Source organism: Papio anubis, chromosome 8 (assembly GCF_008728515.1).
Source record: "Papio anubis isolate 15944 chromosome 8, Panubis1.0, whole genome shotgun sequence".
Taxonomy (NCBI): domain Eukaryota; kingdom Metazoa; phylum Chordata; class Mammalia; order Primates; family Cercopithecidae; genus Papio; species Papio anubis.
The window spans coordinates 3314666-3342259 of record NC_044983.1 but is presented as its reverse complement, the minus strand read 5'-3'; the positions used below and the strand labels follow the sequence as shown (position 1 = coordinate 3342259).

At 39.3% G+C, this 27594-nt stretch overlaps 1 protein-coding gene across 5 annotated transcripts in view; it reads left to right on the top strand.

Annotated features, from left to right (window-relative positions):
* Positions 1-27594, top strand: part of CSMD1 (CUB and Sushi multiple domains 1) — a 2034404-nt gene that overhangs the window by 1550644 nt on the left and 456166 nt on the right. The window contains exon 1 of one of the 5 annotated variants that reach the window (XM_031669917.1): positions 8419-8940. The exons of the other annotated variants lie outside the window; for them this stretch is intronic. The gene's annotated coding sequence lies outside the window, so the exon portion shown is untranslated. Of the gene's footprint in view, positions 1-8418; positions 8941-27594 lie in introns of those variants that run through there. 5 annotated transcript variants of the gene reach the window in all.

Genomic DNA, 27594 nt, shown 5'->3' with positions numbered 1-27594 from the left:
GCCAAGAACCAGTTTGGTGACTTCACAGGATACAGGATGAACAACAACAACAAAATCTGTATTTCTATATAATAATATGAACACGTGAACACCCAATTTCTTTAAAATACCATTTACAATCACTCAAAACAATGTAATACCTGGAAATCTAAACAAAACTGTGTATGTATAGGACTCATAGATTGAAAACTATGCAACGCTATAGAAAGAAACCAAAGAGCAAAATAAATAGAGATATATACTCTGTTCATGTATTGGTACACTCAGAGTAAAGATCTCAAATCTCCCAAACTGATATGCAGTTTAATGCAACTGTTGTAAGAATCTCAGCAAATATGTTTTGTAGATATGAACAAGATTATTCTAAAAAGTATATGAAAATGTGCAGGAACTAGAATAGCTAAAATAATTTAGAAAAAAAAAATGAGTGGGAAAAGCACCTTACCCAATTTCAGTACATATTATATAGCTCCAGTAATCAAGACCATGTGGTGTTGGTGGAAAGGCAGACACAGAGATTAATGGAATGGAATAGAAAACCCACGAATAAACCCACATAAGATGCCCTCCTGGTTTTTGGTAAAGGGGCCAAAGCAATTCAATGGAGGAAGAATGGACTTTTCAGTGAACAGCTCCAGAACAACTGGACATACAGAGGCCAAAAATGAGCCTCCATGTGAATCTCACATCTTTTACAAAAATCTACTCAAAATGGATAATAGACTTAAATGTAAATATAAACAGAAAACTTTTAGTAAAAGATACGAGGAAATATTTGCAATCGGAGAGTAGGAAAATATTTCTTAGACTTGTCTCCCAAAACATAATTCATCAATTGGAATTATTTACCAAATAATTGATTATTACTTTATCAAAATGAAAAACCTCTTCTCTGAGAAAAATCATATAAAGAACTTGAAAAGATAAACTGTAGACTGGAAGATAACATTTTCAAACCATATATCTGTTAAGCACTCATAAAGAACTCTCAAGACTCTACAATAGACACACACACACACACACACACACACAGAGATACACACACAGAGTCACAGAGTTAGGATATGTTCAGAAGACCTTTCACCAAAGAAGATATACAATAAATACATAGAAAACTGTGTAACACCTTTAGCTATCAGGGAAATTTAAATTAAGACAAAAATGAGCTATTATACACACCTATCAAAATGTCCAAAATTAGAAATACATTTTATATATATATATACTGACATTGCCAAATGCTCTCAAATAGAGAAGTTGAGTCACTCAAACATTGCTGATGGGAATGTGTAATGGTATAGCCACGTTGTTAAACAGTTTGGCAATTTCTCTCTCTCTCTCTCTTTCTCTCTCTCTTTCTTCTCAGAGTCTCACTCTGTCATCCAGGCCAGAGTACAGTGGTACAATCTCGGCTCACTGCAACCTCCACCTCCCAGATTCAAGCAATTCTCCCTGCCTCAGACTCCTGCGTAGCTGGGATTTGGGATTACTGGTGCCCACTGCCACACCCGGCTAATTTTGTATTTTTTGTAGAGACGAGTTTTCACCATGTTGGCCAGGCTGGTCTTGAACTCCTAACCTCAGGTGATCCGCCTGCCTTGGCCTCCCAAAGTGCTGGGATTACAGGTGTGAGCCACCACACCCAGCGAGCACACCCAGCCAGCAATTTCTTACAAGAGCTAAACATTCAATTATCATGTGACCCAACAATTGCACTCCCAATCATTTATCTCAGAGAAGTGAGGACTTCTGTTCACATAACATAATCATAAACAATAGTAGCAGGAATATGTATAGCAGCTTTAGTCATAATAGTCAAAGACAGGAAATTACCTGAATGTCATTGAAGATGCAAACAATTAAACAAATTAGTTCATCTAGACCATGGAATGCCACTCAGCAATAAAAAGAAATAAACTATTGATACAAGCACCAACTTTATGACTCTCCAGAGATTGGTGCTGACCAACAAAGCCAATCCCAGAAGGTCACATGCCGTTTCTACAACATTCTTATAGAAATAGGAGACTAGTAGTGGCCAGGGGTTAAGGAGGGAGGTGGTGATGGACCAAAGTAAATGTGACTGTCGAGGGTCAACGGGAGGGATGTCTGTGTTGCTGGACATGTTCTGTATCTCATCTGTTTCAACATCAGTATCCTGGTGGTGATGTTATAACACAGTTTTGCAAAATTCTACCACTGGGGAAAGCTGCATGAAGGTTACACAAGATCTTTGTAACTGCATGAAGCTTACATGAGAACTTTGTATTACCTCTTACAACTGCATATGAATCTATAATTATCTCAAAATTCAAATTTTTGTTAAAAACAATAAAACCCCACGGTAATTATTTACCAAATCACAGATGGACCTGAATAGTCAAACAATTTTAATAGCTAAGTCTGAAGCTTTTCTACTGGGTAAATTCTATGGATACTTAATTCTTATTTGTGCACAAACCTCTATTTTAGAAGTAGGTGTCAGTATTTTGGGAGGCTGACGCGAGTGGATCATCTGAGGTCAGCAGTTCGAGACAAGCCTGGCCAACATGATGAAAACCCGTCTCTACTGAAGAATTAGCCAGGCATGGTGACACACACCTGTAATCCCAGCTACTCAGGAGGCTGAGGCAGGAGAATCGCTTGAACCCAGGAGGTGGAGGTTACAGGGGGCTGAGATCGTGCCACTGCACTCCGGCCTGGGCAATAGAGCAAGACTCTGAAAAAAAAAAAAAAAAAAGGAAAAGAAAGATATCAATTAGCTGCATCTAGAGTGGCTTTGGTGGGGATAGGGTGTTCTGTCTTCCTTTTGACTGTGATTGGAAAGGGAAAACATTAATGCTAACAATAAATTATAATCAGGATCCTCTTCTATATAAAGAAGAGAACCTACTCTGAAGGATAAATGACATTCATTGAGGATCAGCTCCTGCAGTCCAGGTTTTCCCTGGTTACATTTGCCTCTGTTGAAGTCTCTTTGAGCAGGGCTGCAGCAGCTGCCAGGGTTGATCTTATTTCCCCCTGTCCCATTAGAATAAATGTTTGTTAACTCTGTTTACACATTACACAGCTGATTTAATTCAGCCTTTAGGATAAGTCAGAACTGTATGAATTGCCAAAGAGTATTTTATATGAAAGCAAACTCTACCTCATAGATAAAATTTCCCGAGTTGAGGCCAATAATAATGGAGTGGGGTTGACGTGTTGAGAGCGGCGCCATCATTTGGGATGCATGTCTTGTGTTCCGTGAATGGTGGTATTAGACAAGGATACATCAAATCAAGTGAGCAACAGATAGGATTTGTATGAGTTTTCCCCTTGAACAATATTATGATAAATGCACACAATTGCATTTGATTTTTTTTCCCTCCCTACCAGGAGGATCAAGCAAAGAAAATGAGTTTGCCCTTCGGTCTTTTGAAGTTTTTTGATTCATGACAACCATAGCCAGAGATAAGAATTAAGCCCCACACTTTAAATGAGCAATAAGCCAGGTTTTCAAGCTGTCTTGTTTAAGTTCCTGTCTGCTTCTTGTAGGCTTTTTTCTCTCTTTTTTAGCTTCACATTATTATTATTATTATTATTATTATTATTATTATTATTTGGAGAAGCCATACATAAAGTGGCTGAGAAAATAATAATTGGCATTACCTTAACGTTTTCATCTCTAATAATCCCGAATCATAACATATTAGCATATTGACAAAAATCTATAGCCACGAACAATGTTTCTTTCGAGAAGAGAAGAAGAAAATATCTTTTTTAAGTCTTACTCCTAAAAGTGCTCATTGCCAATGTGTTGGAAAGACTGCCTTTTACTCAGAAAGCATTTCTAAGGTGCCACATATATAGAACAATATAAGACTCACACTTTTGCTGTTTTGAAATACATGTGATCACAATGTTGATGCGATGTTTCTTATGATCAATAATAAAACATACATACGATTCATAAGATAGAGGCGGTACAAGAGAAAATGAAACAATGACACAGGTAAAACCACTAAACCTCACACTTAATTTACATAATTAATTTTATGAGTATTCGCTGAGTATTTTGTGCCAGGCACTCTTTTGACGGCTGGGATTACTTAAGTAGCAACTGGGCAAAAGACCAGCTCGCACAGATTTTACGTTCTAATCAGGGAGTGTTGCAGTGAAAATAATAGCAATAATAGTAATATGTAACCTGTCTCATTGCTTCTAAGGTATGGATTTTTGTGCCTCTGATATGGGATGTATCTTACTATCGCATTGGCAAGAGAGACTGATGTCACATTTTAATTTTCTTTTTCAATAGTATATGAAGTAATTAAGCATCTGATAATGATGGTATCTTAGCCTTGATGTTCTCCCAGGTGGTAATAAATTCAATAAGAAAAATGTAGGAGAATGGTCAGAGGGCTGGAGAGCGAGAGAGTCTCTGCTCCTTAGGGTGGAGCCAGCAGTGTGAGTCTCTGGAGGGGAGTGCTGGGTGAAGGCAGTGGGGAGCTGCCCACCTGGATAGCTGGGGTGTGTCCTAGCAGAGAGCATTTGCAAATGCAGTGTTGCAAAGTGAGATGGCCTGGATTGTATCTGGTGAACGGCAGGAAGACCACACTAAGCTATGTGGGAAGAGTCATCTGAGGGGAAGATCTTTCCAGTGGGGCAGAAGCAAAGTCAGGAGGAGTCAACGCATTGGCCCCCTGCCTTGTCTCTCTCGTCACTCTGCGATCAGAAGCCGTGGAAGTTTTGTGCAGGGCAGTTGCCTGACCTGACACACATTGTTCAAGGAACAACCTGACTGAGTGACGTGTAGGATGTTGGGATGGGAAGGAGGCCTGGGTGAAGGCGGGTGCAGGTGGGACGGAAGGTGAGTAGCACCTTACAGGTGAGAGGAGCTGCCTCATGTAACAGCTCATAGTCATCAAGGTCACTAGATTTGAGGTATAGTTAGAAGACAGATATGACGAGATTTGTTGATTGGAAGTCTCCATGCAGGTGGAGAGGTAGACAGAGTGGGCTTCAGGAATGCCCAAAAGCTGAAAGGATTAGACAGAATGTGGTGGTCTGAGTGGGATGCTTTCAATAGGTATCCACGGGTGATGTGCCAGGCATTTCTGTGAGGTCTCTAGAGTGGTGGTGGGATTGGGTGGCTGGACTGATGGAGAAGAACCACTCAGGGCATCTGTTTTGTCCCCTCTGCCCCATGCTTCACCTTTCCCAGTGAAATATGTGCAGTGAAAACACACATTAACTGTCAGGGATACGATTTTCTTTCCCAGGGAGCTCTGTGCTCTGAGGACTGAGAGTATCAAGGGGCTTTTTTACCCTCTGACTTCTCACTGGGATTCACCAAAGGGGAGTGACTGAGGGCACAGAGTGAGTGAAGCAGGTGTGTGCTGTCTCTTGTCTCTCTCCCATGCATTGCCAAAGGTAGCAGCTCCCATCTGGGGCTTCTGACCTTTCTGCTACCAGCTCCCAGTCCTATCTGCTACCACCTTCCTGTCCTTTCTGCTACCAGCTCCCAGTCCTGTCTGCTACCACCTTCCCCTGTCCTTTCTGCTGCCTAGCTCCCTAGTCCTGTCTCATACTTCACCTTCCTGTCCTTTCTGCTACCAGCTCCCAGTCCTGTCTGCTACCACCTTCCTGTCCTTTCCCAAGGGCCAGCCTCCCAGTTCCAGTTCATACCACCTTCCTGTCCTGTTCATACCAGCTCCTGGGGATAACAGGTCCACGGTGACTGTGCCATAGGGGAACTGTGCTAACTAGCCCGTGGTAGTTGACTTAAACCAATCAAAAGTATTCCCGATACTTCCTGCATTAACTTTTTTAAATTTTCTGATTCGAGTGTGCCACTTCCTGCCAGCACTCTGACTGATAGAAATATAGGCGAGAAGTGTAAGGAACTGAGTGTTCCAGGGGATGAATACAAGATGGGAGCAGACAAGCTGTCTGCAGATGTTAAATTAGTTATTTTATTCAGCAGCAAAATAAAGTCCATGGGGCAGGAATGAGGGGGATATGGGGAAAAGGTGGAGAGATCAGATAAAGAAATCAGGTTGAGAATTAACACTAATAAATAGGATTTCCTCATGATTTTAGGCTGGAGAAATAATATAATCTAAATTATATTCAATATTTAGAAGGAAATATTTGTACTTCATAATCAAGGCAGAAAATTTTTGAACTGTCTGTAACAAAATGCAGTGAAAACACATATTAACTGTCAGGGATACTATTTTCTCTAATATAGGCTTGTATGGAATAAGCAAATATTGAATTAACTGGAACTCTTTACAAATGCTTAGAAGAAATTAGATGGAAAAGTCATAAAATCACCTTGATCTTTAATTTTGGTATTATTTATAGTAACATTTACTGGTAATTAGATGAGTTTGGCATTAGAGATTATATCAACCTGAAAATGAAATAAAGTTTTAAAAGAAACATTTAGACATACCTTATAGAGGTAATATTCTGAAAATATGCTGGCACAAATGGGAAATGTTCTAAGGAATGCTTACCATGATGGCCTTATCTAAACATTTACCACCAGAGAACCTCAAAGGTATTCTTATGTAATTCTAAGGTTACTCTGGAAAGCATCAGATGCTACTACGACCTCAGGTCTCATAACCAAAGAATGCCAGGAATGACTCCATTCTTGTAGTTTATGGGAAAGCAGAGAAATCACTCAGGGCTTTGCCCCCTAAAAGGAAATCTTTAGACCTCCAGAGGGGAACGTTACCTGGGAGCCATCTGAGATTATGCAGGACTGAGCACCTTAGTTCAGGGAACTTTGTAGCTGACTTAACCAGAAGTTGGAGCAGGAAGCAATTTCCAGTGCAAGAGAGACTGGCTGAGCTGCCACGGGAGCCCGTTTTTTAGTCCTAGAACTGTGCAGTGATGAATCTGCTCTTAAGCCTCTTAAGTAGGGAAATTAAAAGTCAATGCAAGCCTGAATTTAGCTTCAGATTAGAAAATAAGAATATGGGGGATGCAGGCATTCTGTCATTTTCCACTGAGAGAGAAGCATCTGACCAGTGTTGGGTGCTACATGCCATCCGATGGGCCAACACATACAGAAGATGCCCTTATTACCACTAGAGTGTGGCACCTGTGCTTGGCTTTAATGATAAAATAATTTAGGCTGCCCACAAAAGAACCATGGTCATTATATAATAAAGAGATCTTGAAAAATGAACCAAGAAGGAACCTGCCCACACCACACAACATCAAGCACAAATAAAGAAAAAATAAAATATTTAATATAGGAGCAAAGTGGATATTAAGAAAGTGGGTAGTTCACTTAATGCCCAGTTTTAAAGGCAGAAGGGATTCTCATTGAAAATAGTTGCAGAAAAACAGTTGGGCAGTAGAAGTTCCTGTCAAGAAAATCAAAATAAAGCTATATGGTCAGAAGACCTGGAGTTAAGTTAGAAGAATTTTGAAGAAACAGAAAAGTAGCTGCATCTCTATGTCAACAACTATAGTTCCACAAAAGTCATCAAATAAAGTTTATTTCTATTTCATTCATTGTTTCTTCAAAATCCCACCACATTTATCAAAATTCAACTTTCTAACTTCCCATCTCTGGATAAAATGTATTCATTGGATTATCATTTTTAAAAACTAGGTTGCTATGACACAGTTTTCAAGTAAATTTATTTTTTCAATGACTTGTTCCCACATCTTAAATTGAATTTTGTATACCATCTGCTACTGGAAGAACCTGACTGTAACCCCAATTTATTGATAAGGTATGTTCTTCAATGATTAGAGGAAATGCACTGTGTGTGTCTATGTGTTTAGGCATTATTCCGATGACTATATTGAAGCAGATCCATTTCACATAAACAATGTAGAATAAAAAACAAGCCCATGTTGGCCATGCGCGGTGGCTCACACCTATAATCCCAACACTTTGGGAAGCCGAGGTAGGCAGATCACGAGGTCAAGAGATCAAGACCATCCTGGCTAACATGGTGAAACCCCGTCTCTACTAAAAATACAAAAATTAGCTGGGTGTGGTGGTGCACAGCTGTAGTCCCAGCTACTCAGGAGGCTGAGACAGGAGAATCTCTTGATCCCAGGAGGCAGAGGTTGCAGTGAGCCAAGATCACACCACTGCACTCCAGCCTGGTGACAGAGTGAGACTCCATCTCAAACAAACAAAAATAGCCCATATTGAAAACAATTTTTAACTTTCAGTAATGGGAAGGAGTAACAACTTTTCTAAAAATCTAAAAATTACCATTTCTATTTTTGCACCAAATACTTGGCAACGATTACCTGCAAAAGCTAAGCAGGAACTGCTGTGCTATAAATACATTTCATCACTTGACAATGCTAAGGAGTAGACACTTTACATTATTTTTTCTTTTAACCTTCTATCTTTCATTTGCATACTTTCTCTATTTTATTTAAAAATCTATTTCTTTAAAAGGGGTTTTATTTTTCCACAGTCATATTCAGTTCTCCACCCATGCCTCTTCCCTATTATAATGCCCAGAATAAGTTCAGGTATTACCAAGCAATCTGCTGAGTCAGCTTTCTGGTGAGTGGTTGGTTGTTAACTACCAATTGGGTTCTGGGATTTTTCTTAGACCCTATTATTATGTTATAATTTTCAGAGTAGGCAACTTCAAAAATTAAGCAGAAGATGGAATCCACACAATGATCTCTTAGATGATTCGAGTCTGTGATACTATCAAGAATCTACTAACATTTGAAAGAAGTGTGACATAGCAAAGTCATGTCAAGGCAGGAAGTAAGAGGTGCCGCGGAAGAGCAGCGGGTATCAAGGCAGGAAGTAAGAGGTGCGGCGGAAGAGTGGCCGGTATCAAGGCAGGAAGTAAGAGGTGCGGCGGAAGAGCAGCCGGTATCAAGGCAGGAAGTAAGAGGTGCTGAGGCAGAGTGGCCAATATCTTATCTCACTGTGGGCGTGGTGGCAGGCTGGTAGGAAAAGACAATTGTATAGAATAAAACATTTATTTTCTCCAATGTTACGAATAAATAGGAGCAAATTTTAAAAGTCATTGAACAAGTTATCATTGTAGATAGAGCAAAAGTAAAGTGAGAGATGTGATGTGTTTCATCTTAATTTTGGCAAGCCTTTGGGTCATATGTTACCAGAAACATGAAGGGAGAACATTAATAAACAAGTTTGGTCAGTTGTTTATTGGTGGAAATGAGGTAAATCAAGCAGAGATAGAAGAAAATTCAAGTAAATTATAATTTAACTATCATACAAGGGATGGAAGAGAGGCATGCACTACTGGAAAAAAAAAGGCATGGGCATGGATGGGGCAGGGAGGCGGCAAGATGAATACCAGTTAAATAGCCTTTTAAAACTCAAAGTGACATACTGACTTCCGAGAGAAGACAAATCGGAAATACAAAAGCGGCACACTAAAGCAACTGCCTAGTGGGAAAATGAGATGGGAAAATTCTCAGTCTCCAAGCTACCACATTTCTGTAGAGCAGAGGCGAGTACGCAGGGTGAGACCAGATTAGTGACGGCCCAGGTGTGATACCCGCACATGGGAGGGAAGGTGAGGGATGGGGAGTCTCAGCTGCATGGACCTGTGTCTTAATGGAATTGGGAAATCCTAATCTCCATCAGCCCTCTTCCATAGAGAGTCCACAGAGTTGCTTGCACTGTTGGTGTCTTAACCATATTCACTTTCTAATGAGCTCCTTGCTGTCTAGAAGAGAAAGTCTAGAAACCTGGAAACTGCATTTCCCACAATCCATTACTAGCAGGGATCCTGATCTTGCTAAGGAAATAAAACCAAGAAGAGAGATTTAAGGGCTCAGAAAATGCAGTGTGAAAAGACCGAACTGAAACCTCCACTTTACTAGTTGTGCAACTATTCAGTGCTTAGAATGTTACCTAATTTTCTTCAAGCTTCAATTATTTTATCTGTAAAATAAGGTAAACCATAGAACCTATCTTATATATTTACAATAAAGCTTTCTTGATTTTATTTATTTATTTATTTTTGAGATGGAATCTCGCTCTGTCACCCAGGCTGGAGTGCAGGGCTGTTGATCGCTGCTCACTGCAACCTCCACCTCCAGGGTTCAGGTGATCCTCCTGCTTCAGCCTCCTGATCCTGAGTAGCTGGGATTACAGGAACCTGCCACCACGCCTGGCTAATTTTTGTATTTTTAGCGGAGACGTGGTTTCACCATTTTGGACAGGCTGGTCTCAAACTCCTGACCTCAAATGATCCACCCACCTCAGCCTCCCAAAGTGCTGGGATTACAGGTGTGAGCCACTGTGCCTAGCACAAAAGTGCTTTAACGTGTTGTAATAATGAAATAAAGGGACTTCATAACCATCATCTACTTGATAAACGTTAATTAAATACCTACTATCTATGTCAGACAAAATGTTCAGCATTAAAAAAATAAACAGAAGACAGATACAACTCCCACTCTTATGGTGTGTATAATCTAGTTTAAAGTCTAATAACACATACAAAATGATTTCTGCATTTCTCAGTACACAGTAAGCAGTTATTAACTGTCACATGTAATTATTCATATTGCCAATAATGATGTAATAACATCTCCCTTATAGCAAATAGTCCTAGATATCAGTGGAAGAATCACAAAGGGAAGATGAGAGAATATGAGTATACACACAAACATATACATATACGTACGTATGTGTGTATATATGTATATATGCATGTGAGTGTATATATACATACTTGGCAATTATATTTTAGTTCTGATTTATCCTCTTTTATAATTAAATTTGTATATGTATGCCCATACACACACACACATACATACATACATACAGATATCGATTAATACATATAGAGATTGACGAATAAAAAATAGACAATGTGGCCAGTGCCCCTGGTGTGATCTGGTGCACACAGTCTATGTGACCAAACTCAGTTGCACTGGCTGTTGGTGTGGATGTATTTTTGTGGGGAAGGTGGGACTATCAGTAATTTATTATAGGTAAAGTATAAATTACAAATCATAGAAAACAACAACCACAGACTTTATTTCATAGAAAATTTTAGGCTGAAAAATCTAACAATTTAACAATTTCAGTATGTTATATTTTATGCACAAGAAATGCAGATATTTAAAAGTGTGCAATCTGATGAGTTTTGATCAACGTCAACCCTTGTTTTCACCACCCCTAGTCAAGATATTGAACATTGTTAACACCTCCCAGAGTGTGAATACCTCATAGTGAAAGATATTGAACGTTCTTGACACCCCGCAAAGTGTCTTCATGCCTTTTTCTCTGCAGGGGATTTTAAGAATGAAGGTCCCATGAACATCTGTGTACAAGTATTGGTTTGGACATGGCTTCCATTTTCCCTTGGGTCCCTACCTCTATGTGGAAGGGTCATGTCATATATTACGTACATGTTTAACTTTTTTAAAAGTTACCAAACTGTTTCCCAAAATAATTTTTCCATTTTATATTTCCTTCAGCATTTTATTATCATTTCAGTTTCTCTATGCTTCACTACATATTTACATTGTGAAATGGTCAAATCAAGGTTCTTAGCATTTGCATTCTCTCCAACGTTCATTGTTTCTTTATGGTAAAAACATTCAAAATCCTCTCTTCTAGCTATTTTGAAATACACCGTACAATATCGTTAAGAGTAATCACCCTTCTGCACAATAGCACACAAGAACTTCTTCCCTCTACCTGAGACCCTGCCCCTGTTAACTCATCTCTCACCATTCCTGTCCTCCTGCCTCCCCTAGTCTCTCTGGTAACAACCATTCTATCCTCTGCTCCTATGAGATCAGCTTTCTGAGGTTCTCGTAAGAGTAAGATGATGTTGTGCTTATCTTTCTGTGCCTGGCTCACTTCACTTAACAAAGTGTCCTTCAGGCTCATCCATGTTGCTGCAAATGACAGGATTTCTTTCTTTTTTATGACCAAATAGTATTCCACGTTTTTACCATTATCCATCCATCGATGGACACCTCAGTTCTTTCCATATCTTGGCTATTGTGAATGATCCTGCAATGAACAGGGGAGTGCAGCTATCTCTTCCATGTACTGATTTCATTTCTGTTGGGTATATACCCAGTAGTGGGATGGCTGGGTAATATGATAGTTCTTTTTTACTTTTTTTAAGGAAGCTGCATGCTGTTTTCTATGGTGGCTGTGCTAATTTCCATCCTCACTGACAGTGAACTCTTAACACACAATTTTTCTAAATGTTTGCTGACATTTGGTATGGTCAGTCTTTTAAGTGGGTTGCTATGAAAGTCTTTTCTTCCACCCATCATTTTTATTTGAGTACTTTCTTTAGTAAAATATGCTCAATATAAACAGTTTGGAGTGATTTAATATTCTTAACAGTTTCGTTTCTAGTGCCATTTTTTTAAAGTCCAGCTTCTGTCAAGATTTTTACTGTAATTTGAATATTTGCATAAGCTGCAAAAGTTATGCTTCTCTTGAGGGCCTGGCCATTCAACTCTGAATAAGGAAGGAGTTCTGGCTGCAGAGCTGTTTGTTTTTTTTTTTTTTTAAGTGATTTTTAAGTTCCCGCTTCCTTGAGTGTTTAACAGTCAACGAAATTCATTCTACGTAGTTCAAATAGCGCTTTTAGGTCCCCAACCATATAGTTGACATTAGAACTTTTAAAACCCATATGATAATTTAAAATCTATTTAATTTCAAAGTTCAGGTGCTGTAAGAATAATAGCTGTTTTGTAATTACATTCGGATATAAGTAATGGTAGATACAACAAACCAGATAATGCAATTTGACAAAGTTGCTATGTTCTTGACTGTATTAAGGCTTAATTCCATTTTCTAAAATTCAAAATTCCTTTGCCTTATTAATTCCTGATTCTGTAAGGGCACTTGTCAGCCCTGTGAATTATCAGTTGAGCTCATAAACTGATGCTAACATTACACACTGACAGTAATCGATTTGACAGGCAAACACTTCCTCTGCTGGAAGCAATTGGTCCTCTGGAGAGGGTTTTTAAAGTAGTCTCTAGTTTCCTTTCTGAATTTGATTGAGGTAGCTTATTATAGACTGATTAAATTAAAGAGTTACTTTTACATTTCCATGGAATTTGAAAAAAAAAATGTTGATAAAAGGAATAAAGTGAGTTAATGGAAGTTTAATAAAGATCATTATTTTTGCAGGATCACTCTATGAACAGTAGATTTGTAGAGTATGGTCAAATAGATTGTTTCATATCTCATAGATTTGAAATATGATTATTTCCATACAAATAGTATTGATGGAGAAGGTTCTTTTTACTTCGTCTTTATTAAATATTTTCATCATTTGACTCTGAAAGTCTGCATTTTAGATGTTTCTCTCTATATATATATGGGAATTGTGGAATCATTAAATGTTGTTAATTTTTATGATTATATATAGTTATTATTAAATAGGGGACTGGGACCATCTTTTATGAGAAGTTTTGACTTGAAGAAAAATTGGTACTGATTCGTTTCCAGGTCTTCCATTTGAGCTTCTGATTTTATTTGTGTCATTTTGTGTTTTGCGATGAAGTAGGCTGGCCTTGAAACCCTCAAAGCAAAATAAAATCTGACCAGTTCTTGTTATGCTTATTCAGTGATATAGTTTGGCTGAGTCTGCACCTGAAATCTCATCTTGAATTGTAGTCCCTGTGATGCCCATAATCCTCATGTGTCAAAGGAGAGACCAGGTAGAGTGATCGAATCATGGAGGTGGTTTCCCCTATACTGCTCTCGTGGTAGTGAGTGTGTTCTCACGAGATGTGTTGGTTTTATAAGTGTTTGGTAGTTCCCCCTGCATTCCTTTCCTTCATGCTGCCTTGTGAAGAAGGCACCTTGCTTCCCCTTTACCTGCCACCATGACTGTAAGTTTCCTGAGGCCTCCCCAGCCATGCTGAACTGTGAGTCAACTAAACCTCTTTCCTTTATAAACTACCCAGTCTTGAGCAGTTCTTTTTTTTTTTTTTTTTTTGAGACGGAGTCTCGCTCTGTCGCCCAGGCTGGAGTGCAGTGGCCAGATCTCAGCTCACTGCAAGCTCCGTCTCCTGGGTTCACGCCATTCTCCTGCCTCAGCCTCCCGAGTAGCTGGGACTACAGGCGCCTGCCACCTCGCCCGGCTAGTTTTTTTGTATTTTTAGTAGAGACGGGGTTTCACCATGTTAGCCAGGATGGTCTCGATCTCCTGACCTCGTGATCCGCCCGTCTCGGCCTCCCAAAGTGCTGGGATTACAGGCTTGAGCCACCGCGCCCGGCCTTGAGCAGTTCTTAATAGTAGTACGAAATGGACTAATACATCCAGTGATTTGGAACATGAGGTAACTAACTGGGCACAACCCATTAAATATAACTTAGCATCAATTACTTTATGTCAGGCCTACATTTTAGTAAACTATAAAGTTTAGCACAATAATTTGACTTCGTGGTTTCTAATGTAAGAAAACTAAAGGAAGTTGACAAGTTTTTAAAAAGATAATTATAGCATCTCACCTTGAAACTGGCAGTGTCAAGAAATAAAAACATAAATAAAAAATTATATTGCCTTATGTTTTCATCTGTCCTGGTGTTTAATAAGGAGAAGTCACTTAAGATGACATTGAAGGAGGAGAGGAGGCAATTTAGGGAAAGAGCAGGTGGACAGTCTCCAGCTTCCTTTTCCCTTAATTGATTTGAAAAGTGAGTGATGGTTCTATTTTTTTAGTAAAAAAGCAAAGTTAGAGAAGTCGACCTAAATTGATCCAAAAGTGGTGTTTGTTCCAAGTATCTAAGAGTCTCATGACCGCTGTCTGATACATAACCTATGGAACAAAATCACCTCTGGTACTTACAAAAATTGATGATCAAGAAATCATCTAACTCATGTGATTTGTGGGGTGGAACTTTGAGGAGTAGTGTGTATATTACTGAGAATGAAATCTTGATTCTAATAGAGGTCCTCACATGTCCTGCCTTTGTATTTACTACTATTTAAAGGAAAATGTTAGGGATAGGAGAATATAAATTTGGAAAACGTTACCAAACCAAGTATAAGTTTAATTTGTGCAATAGTCTATTTCAGTATTTTATATTTTCACAGTTTATCAGGAATATTTTCAGAGTGGCACAGATTTTTTTTTTTAAATAACTCTTTCTGATTCTACATAGACCCAGGTTTTTGGTTCACAGAGACACATTTTACTTGAGATAAAACCCCTTTTATTCTAGTGGGAAATACAATGCAGATTCCATTACTCACTTTTTAGAGATGATAGATACTAAAACCCTTTATGGTCATCTTTGATCAGTTTTATTCTAACAGTTCATAGCAATTCATAGTTATTCACCTCATTGTCAATATGCATGAATCAAGGTGCTGAAATTTACCGTGGTTAAATTTGCTGTCTATTGGATTAAAAGAGAGAAAAAAGGGTATCTGAACCTAGCCAGATTTTCTTTGATGTTTTTATTGAGGGCAGAATGCACTAACAACAACAGCAGAGTAATGAAAACTCTCTGGGGCTCCATGCTGCTGGGACAGGGCATTTTCTTTCTTTTCTTTCTTTCTTTCTTTCTTTCTTTTTTTTTTTTTTTTTTTTTTTTTTTACGGAGTCTTGCTCTGTCACCCAGGCTGGAGTACAGTGACAAGATTTTGGCTCACTGCAATCTCCGCCTCCTGGGTTCAAGAGGTTCTCCTGCCTCCGTCTCCCGAGTAGCTGGGGTTACAGGCAGGCACCACCATGCCCAGCTAATTTTTGTATTTTTAGTGGAGAGGGAGCTTCACCATGTTGACCAGGATGGTCTCGATCTCTCGACCTCGTGATCCACCTGCCTCGGCCTCACAAAGTGCTGGGATTACTGGTGTGAAACACCGCACCCAGCTGGGACAGGGCATTTTCAAAATACTGGAGTTTCCTTTATCCAAAGGAGATAAGCTCTAAGTCCCCCAGTGGATGCCTGAAATTAAACCCTATGTATTACGCTTTTTTTTTTTTTTTTTTTTTTGGAGACGGAGTCTGGCTCTGTCGTCCAGGCTGGAGTGCAGTGACGTGATCTCGGCTCACTGCAAGCTCCGCCTCCTGGGTTCATGCCATTCTCCTGCTTCAGCCGCCCAAGTAGCTGGGACTACAGGCACCGCCACCATGCCCAACTAATTTTTTTGTATTTTCAGTAGAGACGGGGTTTCACCGTGTTCGCCAGGATGGTCTCGATCTCCTGACCTCGTGATCCGCCCGTCTCGGCTTCCCAAAGTCCTGGGATTACAGGCTTGGGCCACTGCGCCCGTCCATATTAAGCTTTTTCTATGCATACATACTTATGATTAAGTTTAATTTATAGACTAGGGACAGTAAGAGATTAACAACAATGACTAATGATAAAATAGGACATGCATGGTGGCACTTTGGGAGGCTGGGGCAGGAGGATTGCTTGAGCCCAGGGACTTAGAACCAGCCTAGTCAACGTAGTGAGGCCCCTGTCTTTACAAAAGTAAAATGAAATAATTATCTGGGTGTGGTGGCCTGTACCTGTTGTCCCAGCCACTTGAGGCTGAGGTCAAAGGATCACTTGAGCCCAGAAGCCTGAGACCGCAGTGAATGAGCTATAATGGTGCCCAGCCTGGGCGACAGAGCAAGACCCTGTCTCAAATAAATTAATATTTAAAAAATAAAATGATGATAACAACATGCCAGTTTTACTACTCTTGGGACATTATTAAGTCAAGTAAGTCAAGTAAGTGTTCCTTGAAAACAAGCACTGTGGTTCCTTGACAATTGACCTGATCATCAAGAAGGATAATTCCATCGTGATAGAAATGACAAAGGAAGTAAGATCATGGTATAATCACAGAAATGCACATTTTTTTCTTCATCTGAATTAATAAGAAAGATTTTGTGTTCGAATTGTGATACTAGAGTTACATTTTTGGGGTCATATTCTATTGTTTTACTAAGTGTAATTACAAAAACTACAGTAACAATAGCCAAAGAATTTTTTGATTTTTTTTCTCTATATGACCTAAGGGACAATCATTAAGTTACACATATTCATATACAAGCAGTGAATAAAAACACAGACTAGATGTGCAACTTTGTGGTATATTTTGCTTGGGATACTCAATGAATGCAGTAATTGGGCAATGTATGAACTATTCAATAGTTTCCCAAGTTTTCTAATCAGAGATTATTAAGTCAGATTGTATTCAGCATAAAGAGACTAAACTAGGCAATACTTGGCTTTTTCAAACAAATATGATAAACGCTAATTGAATCATGGTCTATTTCATTATGCTCTTAGATACAAATGAGCTTCCTATACTAAACAAATACGATGAACTGTAATTGAATCATGTTATATTTTGTTATGCTCCTAGATACAAATGAGCTTCCTATACTGATAAATTTGTGCCATATTTATAGTTGAAGAATGAGTGCATTGAAAATAAAAGAAATAATTTTTAAAAGGAGGTAAATTTTTAAAAAATGGTCCGGGAGACCTTGGAGATACTGCTTTTTCACCAACAAAAAAAACATAATGTGAATCTTTTCTGATTTTGTAAGTATCCAAAAATAGTTAAATGATTGAGCTGTGTGTTTATTTAAGGGCCTCAATTAATTTGTCTAAACAGAAGAGGGTGGTGCCCTAGGACTAGTGGAGGTGACTTCCTCCATCCCAGTCATGACAAGAGACAAGATCGCTGAGGGGGTCATTAACCAAAAAGCATGTGCCTATTCTGTGACCCAACAGTTCCACTCCTAAGTGTTCACCCGAGTGAAATAAAAACACATTTCCACACAAAGACCTGGGCTGGAACATTCATAAGACTTTCTTCATAATAGCCCCAAACTGGGAACAACCCAAATGCCCATCAGTGGTGATAAGACAGACAAGTGGTGCCAAAGCCACACAGTGGAGAACCACTGAGTCAGCCAAAGCCACACAGTGGAGAACCATTGAGTCAGCCAGCGATGAGATAGACAAATGGTGCCAAAGCCACACAGTGGAGAACCATTGAATCAGCTGGTGACAAGACAGACAAACGGTGCCAAAGCCACACAGTGGAGAACCATTGAGTCAGCCGATGATGAGACAAACAAGTGGTGACAAAGCCACACAGTGGAGAACCATTGAGTCAGCTGATGACAAGACAGACAAATGGTGCCAAAGCCACACAGTGGAGAACCATTGAGTCAGCCAGTGATGAGACAGACAAATGGTGCCAAAGCCACACAGTGGAGAACCACTGAGTCAGCCGGTGATGAGACAGACAAATGGTGCCAAAGCCACACAGTGGAGAACCATTGAATCAGCTGATGATGAGACAGACAAGTGGTGCCAAAGCCACACAGTGGAGAACCATTGAGTCAGCTGATGATGAGACAGACAAGTGGTGCCAAAGCCACACAGTGGAGAACCATTGAGTCAGCTGATGATGAGACAGACAAATGGTGCCCAAGCCACACAGTGGAGAACCACTGAGTCAGCCGGTGATAAGACAGACAAGTGGTGCCAAAGCCACACAGTGGAGAACCACTGAGTCAGCCGGTGATAAGACAGACAAATGGTGCCAAAGCCACACAGTGGAGAACCATTGAGTCAGCCAGTGATGAGACAGACAAGTGGTGACAAAGCCACACAGTGGAGAACCATTGAGTCAGCTGGTGATGAGACAGACAAGTGGTGACAAAGCCACACAGCGGAGAACCATTGAGTCAGCTGATGATGAGACAGACAAGTGGTGCCAAAGCCACACAGTGGAGAACCATTGAGTCAGCAGATGATGAGACAGACAAGTGGTGCCAAAGCCACACAGTGGAGAACCATTGAGTCAGCTGGTGATGAGACAGACAAGTGGTGACAAAGCCACACAGTGGAGAACCATTGAGTCAGCTGGTGATGAGACAGACAAATGGTGCCAAAGTCACACAGTGGAGAACCATTGAGCAACAAAAAGGTGATAACTACTGATACAGGGAACCAAATCGATGAATCTCAGAATCATGACACTCAGTGAAAGAAACCAGACACAAAAATATATGTATCCTATGATTCCATTTATATGAAATTCTGGAAGAGGGAAAGCTACAGTGACAGAAATCAGATCACTCGTTGCCAGGAGCCAGGGAAAGGGAGAAGAAACGGACTGAAAACAGGTGTGGAGGAAATCGTGGAGGAATGAGAAGGCTCCATAGCATGGTTTTGATGTTGGATACAGGACTATTACCTGCAGTCAAATTCATCCAATTAAATTAAGACTCATTAAATTGTTAATTTAGACTTGGTAAAATTTGTGGTACCTAATTCATTCCTTAATTAAACTAATTCTTTAAAAATGTCATTGAACTGGGATGAACAATAATAAGTGACCCAAAAATAATTTAATCTGTTTAATTATTTTTAAAAAATGCATAGAACTGTACAACTGGACTAGCTGGTGCTGGTGTTTGAAGGTGTCCCTTGTAAAAGTCAGGTGTTGCCAATTTGACAGCACTAAGAGCTGTGGCCCTTCATAAAGAGCTTAACAAGAGAATCTACCCCTTTGCCCTTCTCCTTCTGCCACATAAGGACACAGTGTTCCTCCCTCTGGAGGACACAGAATTCGTGGCACTATTTCAGAAGTAGAGAGCAGTTCTCATCAGCCACCAACCTTGCCAGTGCCTTTATCTTGGTCTTCCCAGCCTCTCGAACCATGAGAAATATATTTCTGCTCTTCATGCATTACCCAGTCTGTGGTTTTCTGTTATCCCAGCACAAGGGGACTAAGACAATGAAAAATACTTAAAATCACTAGCATCGGAATAATGCATCAAAAATAGATTTGAAATATTTAATTTTTTTCCCACTTGATTCCCAAAAGGCAGATCATGGTCTAGTCCTATTGTAACACGCTCTTTTTCAAAATGTACTGTTTTGTCTTCTGTCTTCTGTTTTTGTCTTACAACAGATTTGTTTAGTAGTATGCCTTTTAAAATGCTTTCAAACAGATTCAATTGTAAGAATTGCTGATATGCACATGAAATTTTTGAAAGATTCTTTCAATGGGCATTTTGGGGAAAGTGAGTGGAAAAACAATGTGGAAAGTGGCCCCACATCCAAGATTCTTGGTTCCTCTTTCAGATTCAACTTGTGACTCATTTTTTCCAACTCCCTCAAAAAACCCCAAGTTATTGGCTGCACATTGATCAGGTCCCCAGAATTGTATGCCGTCAAGAATACTGAGGGGCTAAGTGTGAGTCCAGCCCTTGAGGAAACTGTAGCCCCTTCATGTGGAGAGGCAGCAATACTGACAATAAGTGAAACAAAGTTTCAAAGGAATGAAACACTGGTGCAGAGTAGAGTGACCTTGGAGGTATCATTGATCACCCAGTCTTGGGAACGGTAGATAGATGTAGATGATAGAATCCACTCTAGGACATCGGCAGGGCCAGACATGGTGGCTCACACTCTAAGACATCTGTGGGGCCGGGCGTGGTGGCTCATATCCTAAGACATCAGCAGGGCCGGGTACGGTGGTTCGTAATCTAAGACATCTGTGAGGCCGGACGCGGCGGCTCACATGCTAAGACATCGGCAGGGCCAGGCCCGGTGGCTCATACTGTAAGACTCTAAGTCTATCGGGCCAGATGCTGCAGCTCACACTCTAAGACATCTGTGGGGCCGGGTACTGTGGCTCACGCCTGTAATCCCAGCACTTTGGGAGGCCGAGGTGGGTGGATCGCCTGAAGTTAGAAGTTTGAAACCAGACTGACCAATGTGGTGAAACCCTGTCTCTACTAAAAATACAAGAATTACCTGGGTGTGATGTCGTGCACCTGCAGTCCAGCTACTCGGGAGGCTGAGACAGGACAATTGCTTGAACCTGTCAATTGCTTGAGATGGAAGTTGCAGCGAGCCAAGATCACAGACTGCACTCCAGTCTGGGCAACAGAGCAAGACTCTGTCTCAAACAAAAAAAGATATCTGTAGAATCTATCATTTAGAAATCTGGGACTTTTTTTAATCTTGGGGATTAACACATAATCAAACACGCTAAATACTGTCTTGAATTGGCTGATTTTACTAGAGTCTACTAAATTGTTGTTTTCATAGTAAGAATTCCTTTATTCTTTGTTTCGCGTAAATGAAACAATAAGTCTTCGGTAAGGTAGAGAATGATGTTTCTCTTTTCTTAATCATAATCTGGGATTGTATGTAGTAACCCTCCTTTGCATTTGGTCATTCCTTTATCTTTGCCCATTCTATGTGTGGCTCCCTCAGGAACGTGGGCTCAGAGCAGTCCTTCTCGTCCTATATCCAACTGTTTCCTTCTGGAGAACCCACCCATGGCCAATCCCTGGGTCCAGTCTGAAGACCACCACTCTTTGTACTTTTATGACTATGCATTTTCCTCCAGACTTGGTTTCAATTGTCTTGTATTACGAGTTTAAGAAAAGAAATTGCCTATCAATTTTATAAAATATTAAAGATATAATTTTCATTTTTCATACTGAAAATGAGCAAAGAATCAGCGAATGAAGCTTTATTGTCCTCAGTTATTGTAATAAAATGACCATCACCACAGTAAAACTTTACACAGTTTTTAGTGTCTTTTTTTATAATCTACAGCACAGAGGAAAACTATAAATAGGCAGTATTTGTCTCTTTAATATATAATAAATTCTGATTATTAGATAACTGAACCAAGAGAAGCAGGAAAGAGTGATTATTCTCAATCATGGGAAGCATTTTACTTATTATTTTTAATATATTGGAGTATAAACATGTACCATCTTTATCTGTTTAAGGAATCTTCAATCCATGCCCAGAATGGTGAAAGTAATAGAATGTTCAAAATCTTAGTATTCTATAATCTATACCTAAAAGGAATCATTGCAAGCATGACAAAGGTATTGAGACACCAAATTTTAGAATTTGACTAATTTTTAACCAGGACAGTAGTACACATTTAAAAATAACACTTCTTTTTTAAAATTAAAATTTTTAATTTTAAAGTAGTTTTAGGTTTACAGAAAAGTTGCAAAGATAGTACAGAGCATTTGTGTCCACCCCACAGCCAGTTTCCCTATATTTAATATTTCATATTCTTAGGCACATTCATCACAATATGGAAACATTATTAACTGAAGTTCATACTTTATTCAGATTTCCATGGCTGTTTTTTTTCCTAATGACCTTTTGCTGTCTCAGGAACCACTCAGATCCACCCTGAGTTAACTGTCCTGCCTCACCTGGTCCCTCTGGGTTGTAACTGCGTTTCCTTGGTTTGACGACCTTGGGTGTTTTGAGGAGTCCTGGTTGGTATTGTGTAGACTGTTCCTCAGGTGGTATTTACCTGATGCTTTTCTCGTGGTTAGACTGGGGTTCTAAGTTTTCAAGTAATACCGTAGAGTAGTTGTATCTTTTAAGGACTTTTATCAAATGATTTTGGGGACTTAGGACTTAGTTTAGCATTCCTTAAGTTGAATGACTTCCCAACTATTGAAATTAAAAGTAATATCAATGATGATGTTAGTAATAGCAAAGTGATATAATTTAATATATACCAGGCTCTATTTAAGCACTTTGCCTTGGATCTTTAAGGAGATGGGAACGATTATCCACAATTAGGTAAACAGGTACTTCGACCACTCGCAGAAAGTCACATAGATAATTTATGTTGCTGAGATTCCATCTAAAACAGGATCTATTTCTAGAGTCTATGTTTCTACCCACTTTGCTATCCTGCTTCCAGACTATGGTCTACAAGTAGCAGGAGAATGAAGCAACTAATCTATGAAAAACTGTATTGGTGAAGATTATTTCTTTAATGAATCTGGATATGCAGGGTTTTTTGTTTTGTTTTTTTTTTTTTTCTTGAGATGTTGGCTATTTGGTATTCAATAAGAACATGTGCTATTTGTTAAAAACTTGTAGGTGATGAAACTAATCTGAATTATTTCTCCACTTTTTTTTGCTATTTATTTGCTTGTCATTGCTGTTGATAAAAGGGGTCATGAATCTATAGCAATTGGCCAGACCTGGGATTTTCCAGGTTTCAGAATTTCCTAGTTAGCTGAGGGTCACTTGAATATCCTCCTCCCAACAGGCAAAACAAATACATAGAATTTTTATTAAAAATCAGTATATATGCCTATTTTAAAATAAAAACGTTTGTATTTTTATTACTTGAAAACAGAAATTCTAGAATAGTAAATTTTTACTCCTATTTTGTTCACTTGGCTTCATCTGGCAATCGGGACCTTCATCCTCCATTTTCAGTTATTCATTTTGGAAACAACAGTGGAGTCAGTTTTATTTTTAAAGTTTACGATGAACCTAAACTCAAGAATAAACCAGGAGCATCTGGTGGGTGCAGATTGTAAGCCTAATAGATCCTCTGTGAGGATGACCACTTAGGCACTCAGAAATGTGTCACTTGCTGAGGCAAAAAGTGCAGTTCCTGCTGAGCTAAGAATTAGAGAACAGTGCAGCTTGTGTCATTGAGAAGCCTCGACCTCCATGAGGTTTATCACTGGCGTTTCAGCCTTAAACAATGGCGACAGACACAGCAGAGCATTAAATATTTGTATGCCTTGAGTATAGTATAAATTAAAGTAACACTATAGCAAGATGATTTTTCAGGACTAAATTTCTGCTAATTCTGGAAAGTAAAATTGCATTATACATACCTTTCATTTATTCGGAGGTGCTTTTCATTACTAGCTTGGCTCTTGCATTCATTTTCTATGTCTTTAAAAGAAATCTGTAATATTAAAAAGGAAAAATTATATCCTTTAAAATGACTCCTTCTTCCTTCTCATTTCCTACTATGGTCTGACATTTGTTTGTGGAATCCCGTGTGTCTACCTTATCGCCAATTTGGAAATTCCGTGGAGATGCCCTGTGATGTTGATGTAGATTTCTCTTGCTCCGGTGCAGGCAGTGGGACCACTGGAAAACCTGCTTCTCATTACGTTGCAAGTTATGGCAGATAGACCTCTTGAGCTGAGACACGGGACCTTGTTGGATCTGAATCTTCAGCTCAAAATCAATCCTCTTATATTCCCAAATCGGGTTACTAGATCAGCGGGACCGTCAGGGAATTTGGCCAAGGAAATACGACTCCATGATTGTAGTTGACCAATATCTTGAATAAAATTGTTGTTTTCCCAGTAAGTGCTCTCTGAGGTCCAGTATCTTAGTTTTCTGGGCAGTATCACCAACAAAGTTCTGAATTCCAACAGCACTAATAAATAATTTGGACAGTGCTATAAACGAGTTTGAAAATGTATACTCTCATAGTCTCTGTGAGACAAGCAAGATGAGGTGCTTAGACAGTTCATTTCTGTGGTTACTTATAGCCCGAATTTCCAGAGTCCAGCGTTTCACACTGGGGCCACAAAAGAGAAAGAAAAACACAACAGGCATAATGCCCGCTTCATCTTAGCTTTTGACTACACCTTTGGAATCATCTCATTCTTGCTTTAGTCAGAGCACGTTTGTATGAAAAGCAAATACGATATTTCATGGACACAACAGAATTTCCCCTGAACACCGTAATTAAGCAGGATTACACGTCATTTTAACAAGCACAGGCCACTGTAACAGCAATCCGCTACTTTCTGGGCTTATGTGACTGATCATGACAGACAAGGACAAAGTCAGGGAGGTTCCGCGTCTGTCCAAGTGCTGGGTTGTGCTGTGTCGTGTGGTTTTCAGTAACGACGGGAGCATGTGCCACGTCCACACCACGTGGAAATGTTCTCACTCTCTCTCCAAAAAACAGGACGGGTAGATTTCCATTCATGTGCTGCAATCTTGTTTTTCAAAGATGATGGAAATAAATCAGTTATTTTAGGGATTTCTGAGTGAAAGTCTTAGGGGGAAAAATGAGAATTAATCTAAGAGCAGGCACAACGTGGTCACTTGTACAAGAAATTGTTGCTTTTACTCACTCTCTCTTCAGCCAGAAAATGGAAGCATGTACTGATTTTTGGGCCATTTTAATCTGTTTGTTAAGACTTACCACAGATAGTAGTTATGGTGCCCTGGAACACCTTAACTATTCTAGTGTGTGTTTAAATTTTTTAAGCCCTGAGTTCAGAACACAGGTGGTAGTCAAATAGCACGTGAGGAAAAAGGCAGACATACAAGCTAGACAACACTGCGTTTATACGAATAAGCATGTAAGAAGTTGTGTAAATATCTTACACAGACGATAAGAGGTTTGGTCTGCTATTTTGGGAGATAAAAAGTTAGCTGTCTGAAATCTAAATGTTTTCCACTATTTTTAAGAAATATTTCCTGAACAGCTACAGCAAAGTGGTTTCTGCAGAATATTAATTGCAATCCAGTGGCAACGCATATGGAATTTAAAGGTCCATCTTATTTATGGAACATCATCATAGTACATCAATTTTGTGATAACTGGAAGAATCTAAATGAACTCTTCAAGGTAACAAAGACTGCAGCAACCTAGTATATTTCATATGTCAAACAGAAATTTTACTACCCCATCCAGAATAAATTTGGTAACACAAGCACAACTGTGGGAGCAGAACGTGGTGTGATTTAAACTCTTGGTAAATCATTCTCACTAAAATTCAGGGATATTAGCTTATATAATGTAATCGTCATCTATTGAGATTTAGAGAAATTGCTGTTCATATACATGACTATGGGTGAACATAATTTTAGAATTTAATTTTATTCATTGAGTGCTTTTATACAAAGAACTTTCATAAGTGGTTTTGGAAGGGAAGAGAAAGAACCTGATAAAGCTGTCATTCATGGAGTTCTCATCTACTTGTGGAAGCAGGTCACAGAGAACAAAGAACACACAGCAGTGTAGACTGAATGAGTTCTGTACTAGCTGTCTCGTGTCCGTGCACAGCCCTGCCTTGCCTGACCTGCCAGCAACACGAGAAACGGTGTTAGCAGGGAATATGGCAGCAGCAGAATCTAAAGGACCAGGCAACTCCCGGGACGTGTTTCCATGTAGCTCCTGGAACACCCGTGGTTGACTACACAAAAGGAAACAAGCAAGTGTGCTAACTATGCTTCTGAAGGCACAGCTATGTCTCATTCCTTTCTGCCTTCTTCTCAGCCCTTTTTGAAATTCAAGTATACATCAAATACATTCTTATGTGCAAATTGGATGTTTAAAAATTCATCATAGGTCCACACTCATTTATTTCTACCTTCATAGTTCTTTTCCTCTATTTCTCTTGTAGTATTTAGTCCTCTGTTATTTATTTTTTTAAAAGGCCAGTTTTCTAAAGTATATCTAAAGTACACTTATTTTTAAAAAGAATTGACAAGTGTGAAAAGTCACTGTAGCTAGTGCCTAATCATTCATTGTAAGTGCCAAGAATTAAATATCATATGCAACTCAAAATCTTCTTTGACAATTTAAAAAATCTCACTTATTCTCATGAAAACTTGGGGATATGTTTCTAAACAACATAGATGCATTTTACCAATATAGAAGTTTTATTTTCCCTTTATTACTTGTATACTTTTCCATTTTTGCATATCTCAGTCTGGAACAAAGAATAAAAAGGGACTGAGCTTCATCAGATTCTCCAGAATATATAAAATCTTCATATAAATAGAACATATAATGTACACACACATGCCTATAAGTACGACATGCAAGGCCAGGCACAATGGCTTACGCCTATAATCCCAGCATATTCGAAGGCAGAGGAGGGCAGATCACTTGAGGCCAGGAGGTTGAGACGAACCTGGCCAACATGTTGAAACTCCATCTCTGCTAAAAAATACAAAAATTAGGTAGGCGTGGTGGTGCATGCCTATAATCCCAGCTACACGGGAGGCTGAGCCAAGAGCATCTCTCGAATCCGTGAGGCAGAGGTTACAGTGAGCCGAGATTGTGCCACTGCACTCCAGCCTGGACAACAGAGTGAGGCTCCATCTCAAATAAATAAATGCAACATATAAATAAGTTCAAGAGATCTATTATACAACATGGTGACTATGGTTAATAATAACATATTATATTTTTGAAAATTGCTAAGACTATAGGTGTTCTCACCAAAAGTAAGTAAGGTAATGAGTATATTAATTACCTTTGCTTAGCCATGATGATACATATACATATTTCAAAATAACATGCTGTAGATGAACTATATATACAATTTATATTTGTCAATTAAAATACAATTAAGTATGTAAATGTGAGTGAGAATAAAAATCATTAAGTTGCAAGTTTAATAAGAACAATAATTTAGAAAAGCATCTGTTGTGTGTTGACTCTAAATAGGTGCTGCGGATTTCACAATCACCAAGATAAGACTCTCCCAGGGCTTACAGTAAAGCACAAAAAATAAATGTAATGCAGAGTGGCAAGTCTTGCAGCAGAAAAGAGTGGTGCTAGAGACACGTAGGATACAGGCCATCCCTGAGCAAGTGCAGACTGAATTAGAATATCAACAGCGCGTGGTTAGATAAGACAACAGAGGAGAGAATGGACTAAATATTTACAGCAGATGTGGAGGCTGAAGAGGGGAGATACCCTCAGGTACTAAAAGAAATTGTAGCGTACCTGGATTGTGAAATACCAGGAAAGAGCTAACGAAATATGTCCTAGGAGAAGACAGTGATGTTCACATCACACAGGGCTTCCTGAGTCCTGGATA